This window comes from Pongo pygmaeus, chromosome 8 (genome assembly GCF_028885625.2).
Source record: "Pongo pygmaeus isolate AG05252 chromosome 8, NHGRI_mPonPyg2-v2.0_pri, whole genome shotgun sequence".
Classification (NCBI taxonomy): Eukaryota; Metazoa; Chordata; class Mammalia; order Primates; family Hominidae; genus Pongo; species Pongo pygmaeus.
Genome location: NC_072381.2, coordinates 21,768,224 through 21,783,329, shown reverse-complemented (window position 1 = coordinate 21,783,329; position 15,106 = coordinate 21,768,224). Strand labels below are relative to the sequence as shown.

General features: G+C 40.2%; 1 protein-coding gene and 1 pseudogene across 26 annotated transcripts in view; one reads left to right on the top strand and one right to left on the bottom strand.

The window, feature by feature from the left end:
• Positions 1 to 15,106, bottom strand: part of MLLT10 (MLLT10 histone lysine methyltransferase DOT1L cofactor) — a 225,987-nt gene that overhangs the window by 109,684 nt on the left and 101,197 nt on the right. The gene's annotated exons all lie outside the window — the stretch shown is intronic.
• On the top strand, positions 10,246 to 12,087 carry LOC129006468 (heterogeneous nuclear ribonucleoprotein R-like; annotated as a pseudogene).

Below are 15,106 nucleotides of genomic sequence, written 5' to 3'. Positions count from 1 at the left end.
ACCAAAAAAAAAAAAAAAGAAAAGAAAAGAAATCATATTAGGCATTGTAAAAGAACATTAAAACATAAAAAATACAGATCAGCTTTGAGACATGATACAGTCTGACAATAAGACATATACATATATAAAGACAATATAAAAGTGAAATGAAAATATAAGAAAATCATGGGCTGGGTGCAGTGGCTCAACCCTGTAATCGCAACACTGGCAGGCCAACGCCAAGGTGGAAGGAGGACAGCTTGAGCCCAGGAGCTCAAGACCAGCCTAAGCAACACAGGGAGACTCCATCTCTACAAAAAATATAAAAACTGAGCCAGGCAGCGGTGGTGCATGCCTGTAGTACCAGCTACTCCAGAGTGGAGTATTGCTTGAGTGCAGGAGGTTGAGGCTGCAGTGAGCCATGATCATGCCACTGCACTCCAGTTTAGGTGACAGAGTGAGACTCTGTCTCAAAAACAACAACAACAACAAAACCCATGCAAAAGACAGAGATACGGTATGAGTCATATAAGTCAAAGGAAGTCTAGCTTCACCAGAAAGGCAAGGCTAGGTTAAGTGCTGAATTTGGGTACAAGAGGAGCAAGAAAAGAGTAAAACGAAGAGAGCTAAGATTTGACAGAAGAGGAGTAAACAGAGCAATGTAAAAAAAAAAAAAAAAAAATGGCCAGGTGCAGTGGCTAACGCTTGTAATCCCAGTACTTTGGGGAGCCGAGGCAGGCGGATCACCCAGCTACTTGGGAGGCTGAGGCTGGTGAATCTCTTGAACCTGGAAGGCGGAGGTGGCAGTGAGCCGAGATTGCGCCACTGCACTCTAGACTGGGAGACAAGAGCGAAACTACATCTCAAAAAAAAAAAAAAAACAGCAAGAGAAAATAGTGGCAGCAACATAGTTTCTCATCCTTTCTGAATCCCAAATATAAAAACAAAGCAAAGAGCCTGTAATCCCAGCACTTTGGGAAGCCAAGGTGGGCAGATCACTTGAGGTCAGGAGTTTGAGACCAGCCTGGCCAACATGATGAAGCACAGTCTCTACTAAAAATACAAAAATTAGCCAGGTGACATGGCATGCACCTGTAATCCCAGCTACTGGGGAGGCTGAGGTAAGAGAATTGCTTGAACCCAGGAGGCAGAGGCTGCAGCGAGCCAACATCATGCCACTGCACTCCAGCCTGGGCAACAGAGTGAAACTCTGTCTCAAAAAAACAAACAAGCAAAGCAAATAGATAATAAAACCAAAAACTCATAGAATAACACAACAAAACCAAGTGTAAAAACATCACCATCAACCCCAAAATACAAGGAGGTAAGGAAAAGAGTTACAAGGCCCACATGGTAACAGCATTCATGAGGAAGAAGGAAGTGACAAGAAAAGCACTAAATATTTAGTCAACAGTACTTACTGGAAAGCACTGAGAGCCAATTTGAGAAAGGCAGCTGAAACCAGGAAGAGTTCTGCACTGGCCAGTAACAGGTAAGCGCATGGGGTACACAGTAAGAAGGACTGGTATGACCTCTCAAACTGCTGAAGGGTCCATTCTAGGACACAGACACACTCCAAGTAGATATGCTACCTCCACTAAAAGAAACCAGTGTTAGAAAATGAGCTGATTCAAGGTCTGGGGCAGAAAAGAAGACAAGATAAGCCTACAGCATCTGTTTTACTAGAAATTAAGGAAATGCTTATAAACTTGAAAAATTTCAAAAGGGCACAAGTGCCAAGTTGAAGGACTCCCACTGGCCAAATGTGGGACAATCTGAGCATTAAGATGAATAATAACAGGAATTACATAACACAGTGAACTTAAAAAAATAAACTTGAGTCTACTTGATACTGGAGAGATTAGTGAATGGATGGATGTTTGAATGGACAGATGAAGTTCTTCATAATCAAAGCATGCCAAGAAATAAATATGGAAGCACTGATAGAAATAGAAAATCATCACATTATTACCACCATAGTTATAACAGATTCAGGCAAAGATCATCAATGGATATATTAAACACACTGCATGAAAGAATATTGGGGAACAGAAATTTCAAAGCCTCAAGTAATATCTTACAGGGAAACGAAAGCTTCACAGTAGATCTGGTAGACAACACCTTAACCAAGTGATCAAACTTAGTATCACAGATGATGGGATAAACTAACATCATATGTCCCTTGATACAATGCACTGAGAACAAGACATCATCTACGTGGTATTTCCATCAAATATGCTTAACATGAATCTTTTCAGAAGGAAACAAATCAGACAAATCCCAGTTCAGCAACACTGCAAAACAACTAGTCTGAAATCAAGAAAATGTCAATGTCACGAAAGGTAGAAAATCCTGGTAACTGTTTATTTTTTGAGACTAAGTCTCGCTGTGTCACCCAGGCTGGGTGTGATCTCGGCTTACTGAAACCTCTGCCTCCTGGGTTCAAGTGATTCTCCTGCCTGAGCCTCCCGAGTAGCTGGGATTACAGGCACGAGCCACATCACTCGGCTAATTTTTGTATTTTTAGTGGTGATTGGGTTTCACCATATTGGCCAGGCTGGTCTCGAACTCCTTACCTCAAGTGATCCACCCACCTTGGCTTCCCAAAGTGCTGGGACTATTTTAGATTAAAGGAGACTAAAGAGACAACAACTAAATGCAACGTTTGATACTTGACTCCTGCATCAATTTCTTCTTAAACTGGCTATCAATTAGGACATTACCCGAACAACGAGATGCTTGGTTATGGATTATATGTTTGTTAATATTATTATATTAATGTCAAATTTCCTAAGATAATTACGTTGTGGCTATATAGAATCAACTTCTTAAGTGATACATTCCTAACTGTGTAGAGAGGAAGCATCACAATGTGAAAAACTAATTCTCAAATGAATCCATAATAATTTTTTTGAGACAGGGTCTCTGTCATCCAGGCTGGAGTGCGGTGGCACAATCTCAGCTTATGCGGCCTCGACTTCCTGGACTCAAGCAATCCTCCCACCTCAGCCTCCTAAGTAGCTGGGACTACTACAAGTGCATGCCACCATGCCCAGCTGATTTTTATATTTTTTGTAGAGATGGCTTCTCGCCATGTTGCCCAGGCTGGTCTCCAACTCTTAGACCCGCTTTGGCCTCCCAAAGAGCTGGGATTACATGCATGAGCCACTATGCCTGGCCTAAAAATCTCCTAACCAAAACTGGGAATACACTATGTATCTTTCACTTATATTAAAAACATCTTTGCACTTCATTAGTCTTCTAAATCATGATTCTAAATCATAAGTGTTACAATAATAATGTTGGTTAATAACTAAGATGCTCCTGTGTTTTCTGTCTAAACAACCAGGTTTTCAGTTAATATGTGCCAGGACATTTTACATGTACTAACTAATTTAGTTTTAACAACTCTATGAGGTAAGCACTAAAACCAACTTGATGCAGATGAAGAAATTGAGACACAACATAATGCCCCACTTTACAGATGTGCCATAATTTATTCATCTGTTACGGGCAATTTACATGATTTCTAAATGTGAGCTACCATAGTGATGAACAATCATATACACATCTTTTAACTGTATATGCAACACCAGAAAGAGTTAAAAGGAACTCTAAGTTCTTTGACATGCCATGTTTAATAGATCCTAAGAGATTTATTTATTTAAATAAATCTCTAAAATCAGGTTATGTATTATAATACTGCTGTGTCATAGTTTACTTGGCATGATTTCTTCTTAGTGGCATATAAAATGAAGGTTCATCCTACAATCAGTAGGAGATTAGATCATATACTGCAGTTAAATGGCTTTTCAGATAAGTCAGATCTATCTACTATTAACATTCTCACTGCTTATAGCTACATTTCTGAAAAAATACAAAAGAGAAGCCATAGAAAGGAGCAGAAAAGTTTTAAAAAATAAACCGGATTCTACTGGTGTTATGCCCCCAAATACAAAACTTTAAACAAATTGTTCAATATTGATTGTGACTCTCCAGATTTTTAAATTCTGTTTTCCCAAGAATTGAGCATGGTGTCTCGAATTCAGTAGACGCTTTGTAAACATTTATCAAATCTAATTAAACCTTCATGTCCCTATTCTTCATCTATAAAAACGGAAATGAAAACTAGGTCATTTGCCACAGGTGATAAATACATTAATAAATATTTATATTATTAATGGAAAACAATTGGCTATCATTACTTCATCTCCATGATGCTATAATTAGATAGCTGGAATACAATTCTAAACACCTACATGAATTAGACATCAGTCTTTGCATTACATGCAATCTCAACCTTACAAGTTGCAAAAAATAACTCTATTAAAGAAAGTTAATCCTCAGCCAATTCAGTTAGCCATAACATTCTATTTCAGGGACATGCCATTTAATTGAGGCACACTATATTACTGTTTGTCTTCAACATCTGAATTCAAGCTAAATTTCAAAAAGGCTATTCACATCTACTTTCACTTTTTTTATCTTCTTTTAACAAGTTATTTAAGCAAGCAGGTCTTCAAAATTTATTCTCCCAAATACTACTCAGTTAAATAATAACTTCCTGGAACAGAACAGAGGATTGATAAGGCATATTCTGTATTAGCATTCTTTTGAGAACATGTGAAAACTTCACCATTTGTACTAAAACCAAAAAAAAAAAAAAAAAACCAAAAAAAATCCTTGAAGTTGTAATATAGATTTATCTAACTTTCAAAGGGGATATGATTATTACCTCTAATATCATTTGGCTCTGTGTCCTCACCTGAATCTCATGTTAAACTGTAATCTGCAAGTGTTGGGGGAGGGACCTGATGGTGGGGTGACTGAATCATGGGGGCAGACTTCCCCCTTGCTGTTCTCCTGATAAGAGTTCTCAGGAGATCTGGTTGTTTCAAAGTATGTAGCACTTTCAAACTTTCCCTCTTCATTTTCTCTCTCCTGCTCCACCATGGTAAAGATGTGTTTATTTCCTCTTCGTCTTCTGACGTGATTGTTAAGTTTCCTATTGTTAAGTTTCCTGAGGCCTCCCAGCCATGCTTCCAGTACAGCCTGCAGAACTGTGGGTCAATTAAACCTCTTTTCTTCCTAAATTACTCATTCTCGTTTATAGCAGTGTGAGAATGGACTAATACAGCCTCCAAGTAAAGGCAGAAAGATGTACTAAAAAAAAAAAAAAAAATCCATGGACTTTGTAGTCAGATATAGTTCATTTTAAATCCCAGTTCTATCATTTATTAATAGGTATCTCTTTATCTCTTCTTTTTGTCTGCCCACTACTTTTCTTTTCTTTTCTTTTTTTTTTTTTTTTGAGACGGAGTCTTGCTCTGGTCACCCAGGCTGGAGTGCAGTGGCACGATCTCAGCTCACTGCAAGCTCCGCCTCCCAGGTTCACGCCATTCTCCTGCCTCAGCCTCCCGAGTAGCTGGGACTACAGGCGCCCGCCACCATGCCCGGCTCATTTTTTTTTTTTTTTTTGTATTTTTAGTAGAGACAGGGTTTCACCGTGTTAGCCAGGATGGTCTCGATCTCCTGACCTCGTGATCTGCCTGCCTCGGCCTCCCAAAGTGCTGGGATTACAGGCTTGAGCCACCGCGCCCAGCCTACTTTTCTTCAGGTAACTCTTTCCTACTACATGTGATCTTGGTAAGACCTTCAACCACAGTATCCCGACATCCCTGGACCACAAGAGTGGGTGTGCTAGCGTGTTAAGGCCAACTGTATGAACAACTCGCACAGTCCTCAAATATTTTCAATTTCAATGGCTTTCATTCAGACTCTCCTTCAGTATGCCTAAAACCACATCTTGGTGTCAAAAACTACAAAGAGTCTAAGTTCTTACTGTATTTGTAAAGTGACAAGTTAGTTCACCACAGTTTCATGGATGCTGGCAGAAGATGACACAAGACTCCTGCATTGGACACAGAGGACTTTAATACTCATGGCAATAGCAAAAGCTAGACTGTTAGCATTTGCCTAAGTTCCCCGTTCTGACAGGGTGACCTGGGGCAAGATGACATTTATACACACAGTGGACTGAATTACAGGAGAAATTTGAATGATAGTGCCTCCGTTTTCCAAGGCTGTTTGCTTGCTATATAAACAACCTATATAAACAACCTTTAAAAGAACAAAGGCAGTCAGGGCTGCCACTCACAAGATATGTATAAATGTGAGAACCATGGAGAACTGTCTTCCAACACCTGGAAGCTGCCATCACCCAACATATCCCAATGAAATATTAAACCACAATGATCTACTCTTTCTTCACAACCTTGCAGTTAATTCACACTCTTACTATACTTATTCTTGAAACTTACTGAGCCCTCTAGGCCCATGCTCCAACATCTCCTATAACTCTTATGTTCCAGCCCTTCCCTAGTTCCACTACATCTATTATCCCACCTCAATCTCATGATCCATTGTTTTAAACACTTTTGAAAATAATGCACTTGGCCTCCTTATTTGTATACCCAATCTGCCTAGCAATATCTCTGATAGGGTTCTATCCACATCTACTTTCTTTGCTCTACTACCCAGGTGACCTAGTTATTCACCTACATGCTTCTCTTCTTTCTTCCCCACCAAAACAGAAGAAGACATAGTATTATTTTTCCTGCCTCCTCCTTTTGTCTTCAAATCTGAGATTCTTTTTTAATTTTTTGTTTTAAGAGATGAGGTCTCACTCTGTTGTCAAGGCTAGAATGCAATGGCATGATCATAGCTCACTGCAGCCTTTAACTCCTGGTCTCAAGAGATACTCCCACATCAGCACTCCAGCAGCTGGGACTATACACGCAAGCCCAGCAAATCTGAGATTCTTAAGAGTTAAGTACTCTCACTACCTGTACTTCCTCACACCCACTTTATCTACCAATAAATATATTGAAACTCTACATTGAAACTCCTCTTCAATGACTTCCTTGGTGCTAAATCCAAAGGACATAACATTTATCCTTCTACTACTCAACCTACTCTTTTATTTCCTCTGTAGACTCCACCCTTCCCCACTATTGAGAATGATACAATTAGAAAATTACCCTTTGTCAACTATTATTTATTTCAGGCTAGACTCATCAGTGAATGCTAAAACTTGTCGGTGAAAATTTAATAAGAAACAGGATATGTGCCTAAATCGCAGGGTGTGGTAGACAGCCTCCATGCCCCCAATTATCTTTGTACCTATGCAGTGCCTACCCATACTGAACAGGCTTACCTATGCATCCAATAGAGAGTAAAAATAACAATATGCCGTTAAAATGGCAAATGTTATGTTATATATTCTTACCTCAAAAAAACCTTAAAAACAAATAAAACAAATAAAAAGACAAATAAATTTAAAAAACAAATAAAAAGACATTCAGTCAGAGAAAGACAATGATACTGTGTGACTTCCGAGGCCAGGCCATAAAAAACATGGCAGCTTTTGCGTTGATCTTAGATCAGTCCCTATGGGAAAAGCTAGGTGCCATGTCACATGGCACTCAAAAGGCCCTAAGAAAAAATTCATGCAGCAAAAAAACAGGCAGCCACCAAACTGTCAACCATGTGAGTAAGTCATCTTAGAGAATATCCTCCAGCGGCTGGGTGTGGTAGCTCCTGTAATCCCAGCATTGTGGGAGGCCAAGGTGGGCAATCACCTGAGGTCACGAGTTCAAGACCAGCCTGGCCAACATGGTGAAACCCCGTCTCCACTAAAAATACAAAACTTAGCCGGGTGTGGTGGCACACACCTGTAGTCCCAGCTAATGCGGAGGCGGAGGCAATCGCTTGAATTTGTGAACTTGGGAGCAGAGGTTACAGTGAGCCAAGATCATGTCACTGCACTCCAGCCTGGGAGACAGAGTGAGACTCTGTGTCCAAAAAAAAAAAAGGCAGGGCACAGTGGTTCATGCCTGTAATCCCAGTACTTTGGGAGGCCAAGGCAGGCAGATCACCTGAGGTCAGGAGTTGAAACCAGCCTGACCAACATAGCAAAACCCCATCTCTACTAAAAATACAAAAATTAGCTGGGCGTCGTGGCAAAAGCCTGTAATCCCAGCTACTCGGGAGGCGGAGGCAGGAGAACTGCTTGAACCTGGGAGGTGGAGATTGTAGTGAGTCTGAGCCAAGACTGCACCCCTGTACTCCAGTCTGGGCGACAGAGCTAGACTCTGTCTCAAAAAAAAAAAAAAAAAAAAAAAAAACAGCACCCTTCAGCTTTGTTCTGGCCTTTAAATGACTATAATCAAAGCCAACAACATGAAAGCAATCTGATAATAGACTCTGGGGTAGAAACACCCACTAAATCCAAATTCCTGACCCACTGAAGCTGTGAGACTATAAATGTTTATTGCAGTTTTAAGCCAGTATATTTTAGGGTAAACTGCTATACTACAATAGTTAACTAACACAGATTTACAGATTACTCCTGGGTATTTGTTACCAGGAGAGGGATATTCCCATACAATAAAACCTGAAAATGCAGGCGCTGCTTAGAATCAGGTAGTAGGCAGAAGCTGACAGGACTTGCAGGAGAATATCAGCGAAAGCTTGATGAGCAATGAAGAGATTGTCACTAGAAACCTCATGGCCCTTAGCAGGCTGCTAGTAAGGGCTTAAACCAAAGTGAGAAAAAGGTAACTGAAAATTGGAAGAAGCTGAATACTTCATAATTAGTAAGTGAAAGTTTAGGCACAACCTTGCCTGTGGTAACATGAAAAATAGAAAATGTATTTAATGAGTTGCATAATTTAACAAGGAGATTTCTAGGTATTCGGTGGAAGATGCAGTCTAATTCTTTCTTACTGTTTATAGTAAAAAGCAGGAGTACAGAAATAAGCTAATGAAAAGACTATTGACCAAAAAAAAAGAGCCAAGACTTGCTGGTTTTAAAAATTTTCAGTCTCTCCAGAGAGCAAACAATGCTAAAATCAAAGAATGGCTCCCAGAGAAAGATAAAATCTAGGCCACTGTTAGAAAACAGCTGTATGAAGATTTAAAAAAAGAGTATGGCTAATAAACCCCTTTGTTAAGACCTAAGAAAAACAGAAGGCAATACCTCAGATAACCTGAAATAGGACTTTAAGAGATGTCAAGGTCACAAAAGACAATGAATAAGGACATATTCCAAACTGGGAAATACTGAATAGACATGACAGCTAAATGCAACTTGTGATCTTGGATTGGATCCTAGACATGGAAGAGAAAAAGTTTTTCCCCTTTGGTGTAGAGGACATCAGCAGCTGCAATTTGAATATGATCTGTAGATTAGATAATAATCTGTAACAATATTAATTTATTGATTTTGATCACTGTACTGTAATTGTTTAGGAAATTCCCCTTTTAATTAAAACTATACACTATAGTACTTGGGCTAAGGAGGCATTGTATTTGTAATTTACCCTGCAATGGTTCAGAAAGATTCTACAGAGAGTAGAGGAGACAGAGAGTGAGAGAGATAGCAAAGGAGGGCAGAGGGAAGGATATGGTAACATTAATATGGTAAAATATTAACATTTTTGGAATGAGTGAGTAGTACAGCATTATTATTTGTAGTATTTTTGCAACTTTAAGTTTGAAATTATTGAAAAAACCAAAAGTTTAAAAAAAAAATTAATCCTACTGGCTGCCTGGCTCAATGCCCAAGGATGAAGTCTGAAACTCTAACTGCTTATAAATTCTTCATAAACTGGCCTCTTCTTAGCTAGTCTCATCTTACCATACTCTTCAGTCTCACCCAACACACCCTCACATTCTAAACTGATGTTCCTGAAAAGACCTGTCCTCTCTTAACTCTTCACATATATAGATGCTGAAAGGTTCAACTTGAGCGCAAAATTCCAAAAGGAAAGTACACAAAAAGGGCAGAAGTACCAGGTAACTCTCAATGCTAGAAAACTTTTACAAAGACATAGAGAAGTCATTCCAATGATTTGACTGAGAATTTTATTCCTTTGAGGGCCACAGAAGAAAGTAGTCTAGCTCTCTTCAAAGAGATGAGTAATCCTATTCTATGGTTTAAGTGTGGTGTGTTCCTGCCAAAACTCATGTTGAAATTTGCCAACATGACAGTATTGAGAGCTGATGGGGCCATTAAAAGGCACTTGGGTTACGGGAGTACCCTCATGAATGTATTAATGCAGCTTTCGTGAGGCTGGGTTGATTCTTGCAGGAATAGATTAGAAGGCTGCCTCTCATGTTTGGCCTCCCGTTCTGCACACGTACCTGCTTCCCCTTCAGCTTCTCTGCCATGTAAACATAAGAATCACAGACTTCAGGGGTGGCACGCGCGCGCGATTTCTAGTCATTTTCAAAATGCCTTGCACTGGTTCTCACGGGCCCAGCCGCCAGCCCCTGCTCTGTCCTGGACTGATAGCTTGTATCGATCTTGATGAAAGAGCAATTGATGCTCTCAGGGAATTTAATGAAGAAGGAGCTCTGTCTGTACCACAGCAGTTCAAGGAAAGTGACTTATCACATGTTCAGAACAAAAGTGCATTTTTATGTGGAGTTATGAAGACCTACAGGCAGAGAGAGAAACAGGGGAGCTAGGTGCAAGAGTCCACAAAGGGACTTGATGAAGTGAAGATCAAGGCCTTGCTTGAGAGAAATGGTTATACTCTGAATGTAACTACAGGACAGAGGAAGTATGGTGGGCCTCCACCAAATGGTGTGTACTCTGGTGTGCAAACTGGAATTGGAACAGAGGTGTTTGTAGGTAAAATACCAAGAGATGTATATGAGGATGAGTTGGTGCCCCTTTTTGAGAAGGCCAGTCCCATTTGGGATCTACGTCTTATGATAGATCCACTGTCTGGTCAGAATAGAGGGTATGCATTTACCACTTTCTGTGGAAAGGAAGCTGCACAGCAAGCTGTGAAACCCTGACAGCTATGAAATTCGCCCTGGTAAACAACATGGAGTGTGCATTTCTGTGGCAAACAACAGACTTTTTGTTGGATCCATTCTGAAGAATAAGACTAAAGAAAACATTCTGGAAGAATTCAGTAAAGTCACAGAGGGTTTGGTGGATGTTATTCTCTAACATCAACCTGATGACAAAAGGAAGAAATGGGGGTTCTGCTTCCTTGAATATGAGGATCACAAGTCAGCAGCACAAGCCAGATGCTGGAAAAGTAAAAGTATGGGGAAATGTACTTAGAGTTGAATGGGCTGACCCTGTGAAGAACCAGATCCAGAAGTCATGGCTAAGGTAAAAGTATTGTTTGTAAGAAACTTGGCACAGACGAAATATTGGAGAAGTCATTTTCTGAATTTGGAGAACTCCAAAGAGTAAATAAATTGAAAGATTATGCATTTGTTCATTCTGAAGACAGACGAGCAGCTGTTAAGGCTATGGATGAAATGAATGGCAAAGAAATAGAAGGGGAAGAACTTGAAATAGTCTTAGCCAAGCCACCAGACAAGAAAAGGAAAGAGCGCCAAGCTGCTAGACAGGCCTCCAGAAGCACTGCATATGAAGATTATCACTACACCCTCCTCCTCGCATGCCGCTTTCGATTAGAGGTTGGGGGAGAGGTGGATATGGCTACCCTCCAGATTACTATGGCATGAAGATTACTATGGTTATGATTACCACAACTATCATGGAGGTTATCAAGATTCCCTACTATGGCTATGATGATGGCTATGCAGTAAGAGGAAGAGGAGGAAGGGGAGGGCAGGGTGCTCCACCACCACCAAGGGGGAGGGGAGCACCACCTCCAAGAGGTAGAGCTGGCTATTCACAAAAGGGGGCACCTTTGGGAACACCAAGAGGCTGCAGGGGTGGCAGAGGGGGTCCTGCACAACAGCAGAGAGGCCGTGGCCATGGTTCCCGTGGATCTCAGGGCAATCAGGGGACAATGTAGGAGGCAAGAGAAGGCAGATGCTTACACCCAACCTGATTCCAAGCATTGTCAGACCAACAACCAACAGAACTGGGTCTCTCAACCCATCGCTCAGCAGCCGCTTCAGCAAGGTGGTGACTATTCTGGTCACTATGGTTACAATAATGACAACCAGGAATTTTATCAGGATACTTATGGGCAACAGTGGAAGCAGACAAGTAAGGGCTTGAAAATGATAATGGCAAGATACGACTGGCTCTAGATCTACATTCTTCAAAAAAAATTTTGCTTAACTGTTTCATCTTTAAGTAGCAATTTGCTGCCATTTGTATTGGGCTGAAGAAATCACTATTGTGTATATACTCAGGCCTTTTTATTTTTCCTCTTTTCATAAATGCTCTTGGACATTATTGGGCTTACAGAGTTCCCTTATTCTGGGAGTTATAATGTTTTTATCATTTCAGGCTTCATTTTAGCTTCAAAACAAGCTGAACACACTGTTAAGTCATGATTTTGCAGAACCTGTGGTTTTGAAGAGTTTCATTTTTTTGGATCTAGGATAGATTACATAGGAGTATGGAGTATGCTGTAAATAAAAATACAAGCTAGTGCTATGTCTTAGTAGTTTTAAGAAATTAAAGCAAACACATTTAAGTTTTCTTATACTGAAAATAACCTATGATTGTATGTTTTGCATTTTTAGAAGTAGGTTAACTGTGTTTTTAAATTGTTTTAACTTCACACCATTTTGAAATCTGCCCTACAAAATTTGTTTGGCTTAAACGTCAAAAGCCATGACAATTTGTTCTTTGATGTGATTGTATTTCCAATTTCTTGTTCATGTACGATTTCAATAAAACTAAAAAAATCTATTCAAAAAAAAAAAAAAAAACCATAGATTAAAAGTCAACATAACTCCACTTTTTTCTAACCACTATCAGTTACTGCAAATCATTGACCTTCGAACAAGTCATTTAAACTCTCCGTGAAAACACAGCTTCACAATTCTTAGAGGGCTTTTTAAAAGTTTTCAGATTGAGTGGGGTAGAAGTGAGGTTGGTGCTTTTAAAACTTTCTAACAAGTATAAAAAGAGTTAGAAAAAAACGAATAGAGTCCTTTGACAGCAATGACTTCCTTCTTAAAGATTATTCCTAGTGATTTTGACTAGTCAAATCAACTGTTCATTCTATGTATCACTTGTGTTATTGAAGGAAAATAAAATTCTATTTTACAGTTGTGACATATATAGTAAGTGTGTGTGTGTCTTTGTGTGTGTATTTGATCTCTGCCCCCAGTTTCTGGCACAGAACTTCTAAAAATCCTTTGATGTCCTGAGTGATGGGGTGATAAGAGCATTTTTTGTTATAATATTTGGTCTGATTCTCAGATTCCTGGAAGAGAGCTTGTAAAACTCTTTGAATTCCCCTAGTGCTCATAATAAGCCCCTTTCAACCATACTTGAGTTTACACTAAAAAGGTAAATCTTGGAGGATAGACGCTGATCACCAGAGGAACCAACCATATGATCAGAGATTTGGAACTTTAAGTCCTACCCCGGTACCTCCGTGGAGGGGTGAAGGGCTGGAGGTTGAATTCAATCACCAATGACCAACGATTTAATAAATTGTGCCTACATAATGAGAAACCTCCACAAAAAAATCTTAACAATGAAGTTCTAAGAGCTTCCTGATCAGTGAACACACCCAGATGCTGTGTGGGTAGAGCACCTGGAGAGGGCATGGAAGCTCTACCTACCTCCCCATAACTTGTCCTATGTGTCTCTTCCATCCAGCTGTTCCTGAGCTGTATCCTTCACAATACATAAGTAATAAAAATAGTGTTCTGGAGTTCTGTGAGCTATTCCAGCAAATTACCTAATCTAAGGAGAAGGTTGTGTGGAACCCCCAATTTATAACCAGTTGGTCAAAAGTACAGGTGACAATCTGGGACTTGCAACTGGCCTCTGAAGTGGGGGCAGTCTCGTGGGACCCAGTATCTATGGGATCTGCACTAACTCTGGGTAATATCAGAACTGAATTGTAGGACACCCACTTGGTGTCCACAGAGAATTGGGTGATTAATTGGTGTAGAAAATAACCCACACATTTGTTGTCAAAAGTGAAATTATAGAACAGCAGCATGCTTTCCTTTTACTAATCAACATTAACTAACATTAACAAGCATAACAAATATTAGAAGGCATTCTACTAAAATAATAATTCACAATTTGAACTCTTAGTGACTGAATTTAATCCTGATAGGCACAGCTTTAATTAATTTCAAATATATGCTCTGGTTCCTTTTAAAATATGTACCAAATTTTCAATTTTTGCAGAAACTATCCTTTAATCAGCCTGGGTGGTGGCTAACGCCTGTAATCCCAGCACTTTGGGAGGCCAAGGCAGGATTGCTTCTATGCAGGTGTTAGAGACCAGCCTAGGCAACATAGGGAGACCTCACCTCCACAAATTAAAAAAATAATAATAATAATTGGCCAGCATGGTGGCATACCCTTGTAGTCCCAGCTACTCAGGAGGCTGAGGGAGGAGGATCCCTTGAGCCCCGGAGATCAAGGCTGCAGGGAGCTATGGTGGTGCCACTGCACCGCAGCCTGCGTAACAGAGCGATACTTCATCTCAAAAAAAAAAGGAAAAACAAAAGAAACAAGAAAAAACAAACTATCCCTTATTCGAAGCCATATTTCACCATTAACTTTTCTTCTCTCCTTGCTCACACTATAGTTAGTACCTAACCAGTGCTAATACAGCTAGAATCACACAGAACTTCTCTGAAAAGCAAACGCTATATATTTTTAAATTTTTCCTATAACCATATGAAGTTGTAAGTTAAAAGTTGTTATTTCATTTTTAAATAATTTGGATACCACAGTATTTAATATTAAATATAAAATAACAATATCACTTATTTATACTTCAGTAAATAGTATTTTTAAATACACAAAGAGAAACAGATGCCAGGATCAATGCGGTGGACCAGGCCTGAGCCACGACAGAAGAGGGACCCACATTCATGGGAAATGAAACTGGTCTTCTCTTTCGCCCCACGGGCCCCTCGTCTCTCCTTTACGCCCATGGGCAGTGCATGGGAGGCAGGGGTGTGGAATCCCACTAGACCTCCCTGCCCCTGCCAACTCCCTCGTGGCGCCAGTGGGATTGGGGGGGGGGGGGGCGGTGGCGGAGGTTTGTTCAACACAACAGGCACCCCTCGCTCACCTCCTCTTAAAAAATTAAATTCTTGGCTGGGCGCGGTGGCTCACGCTTGTAATCCCAGCACT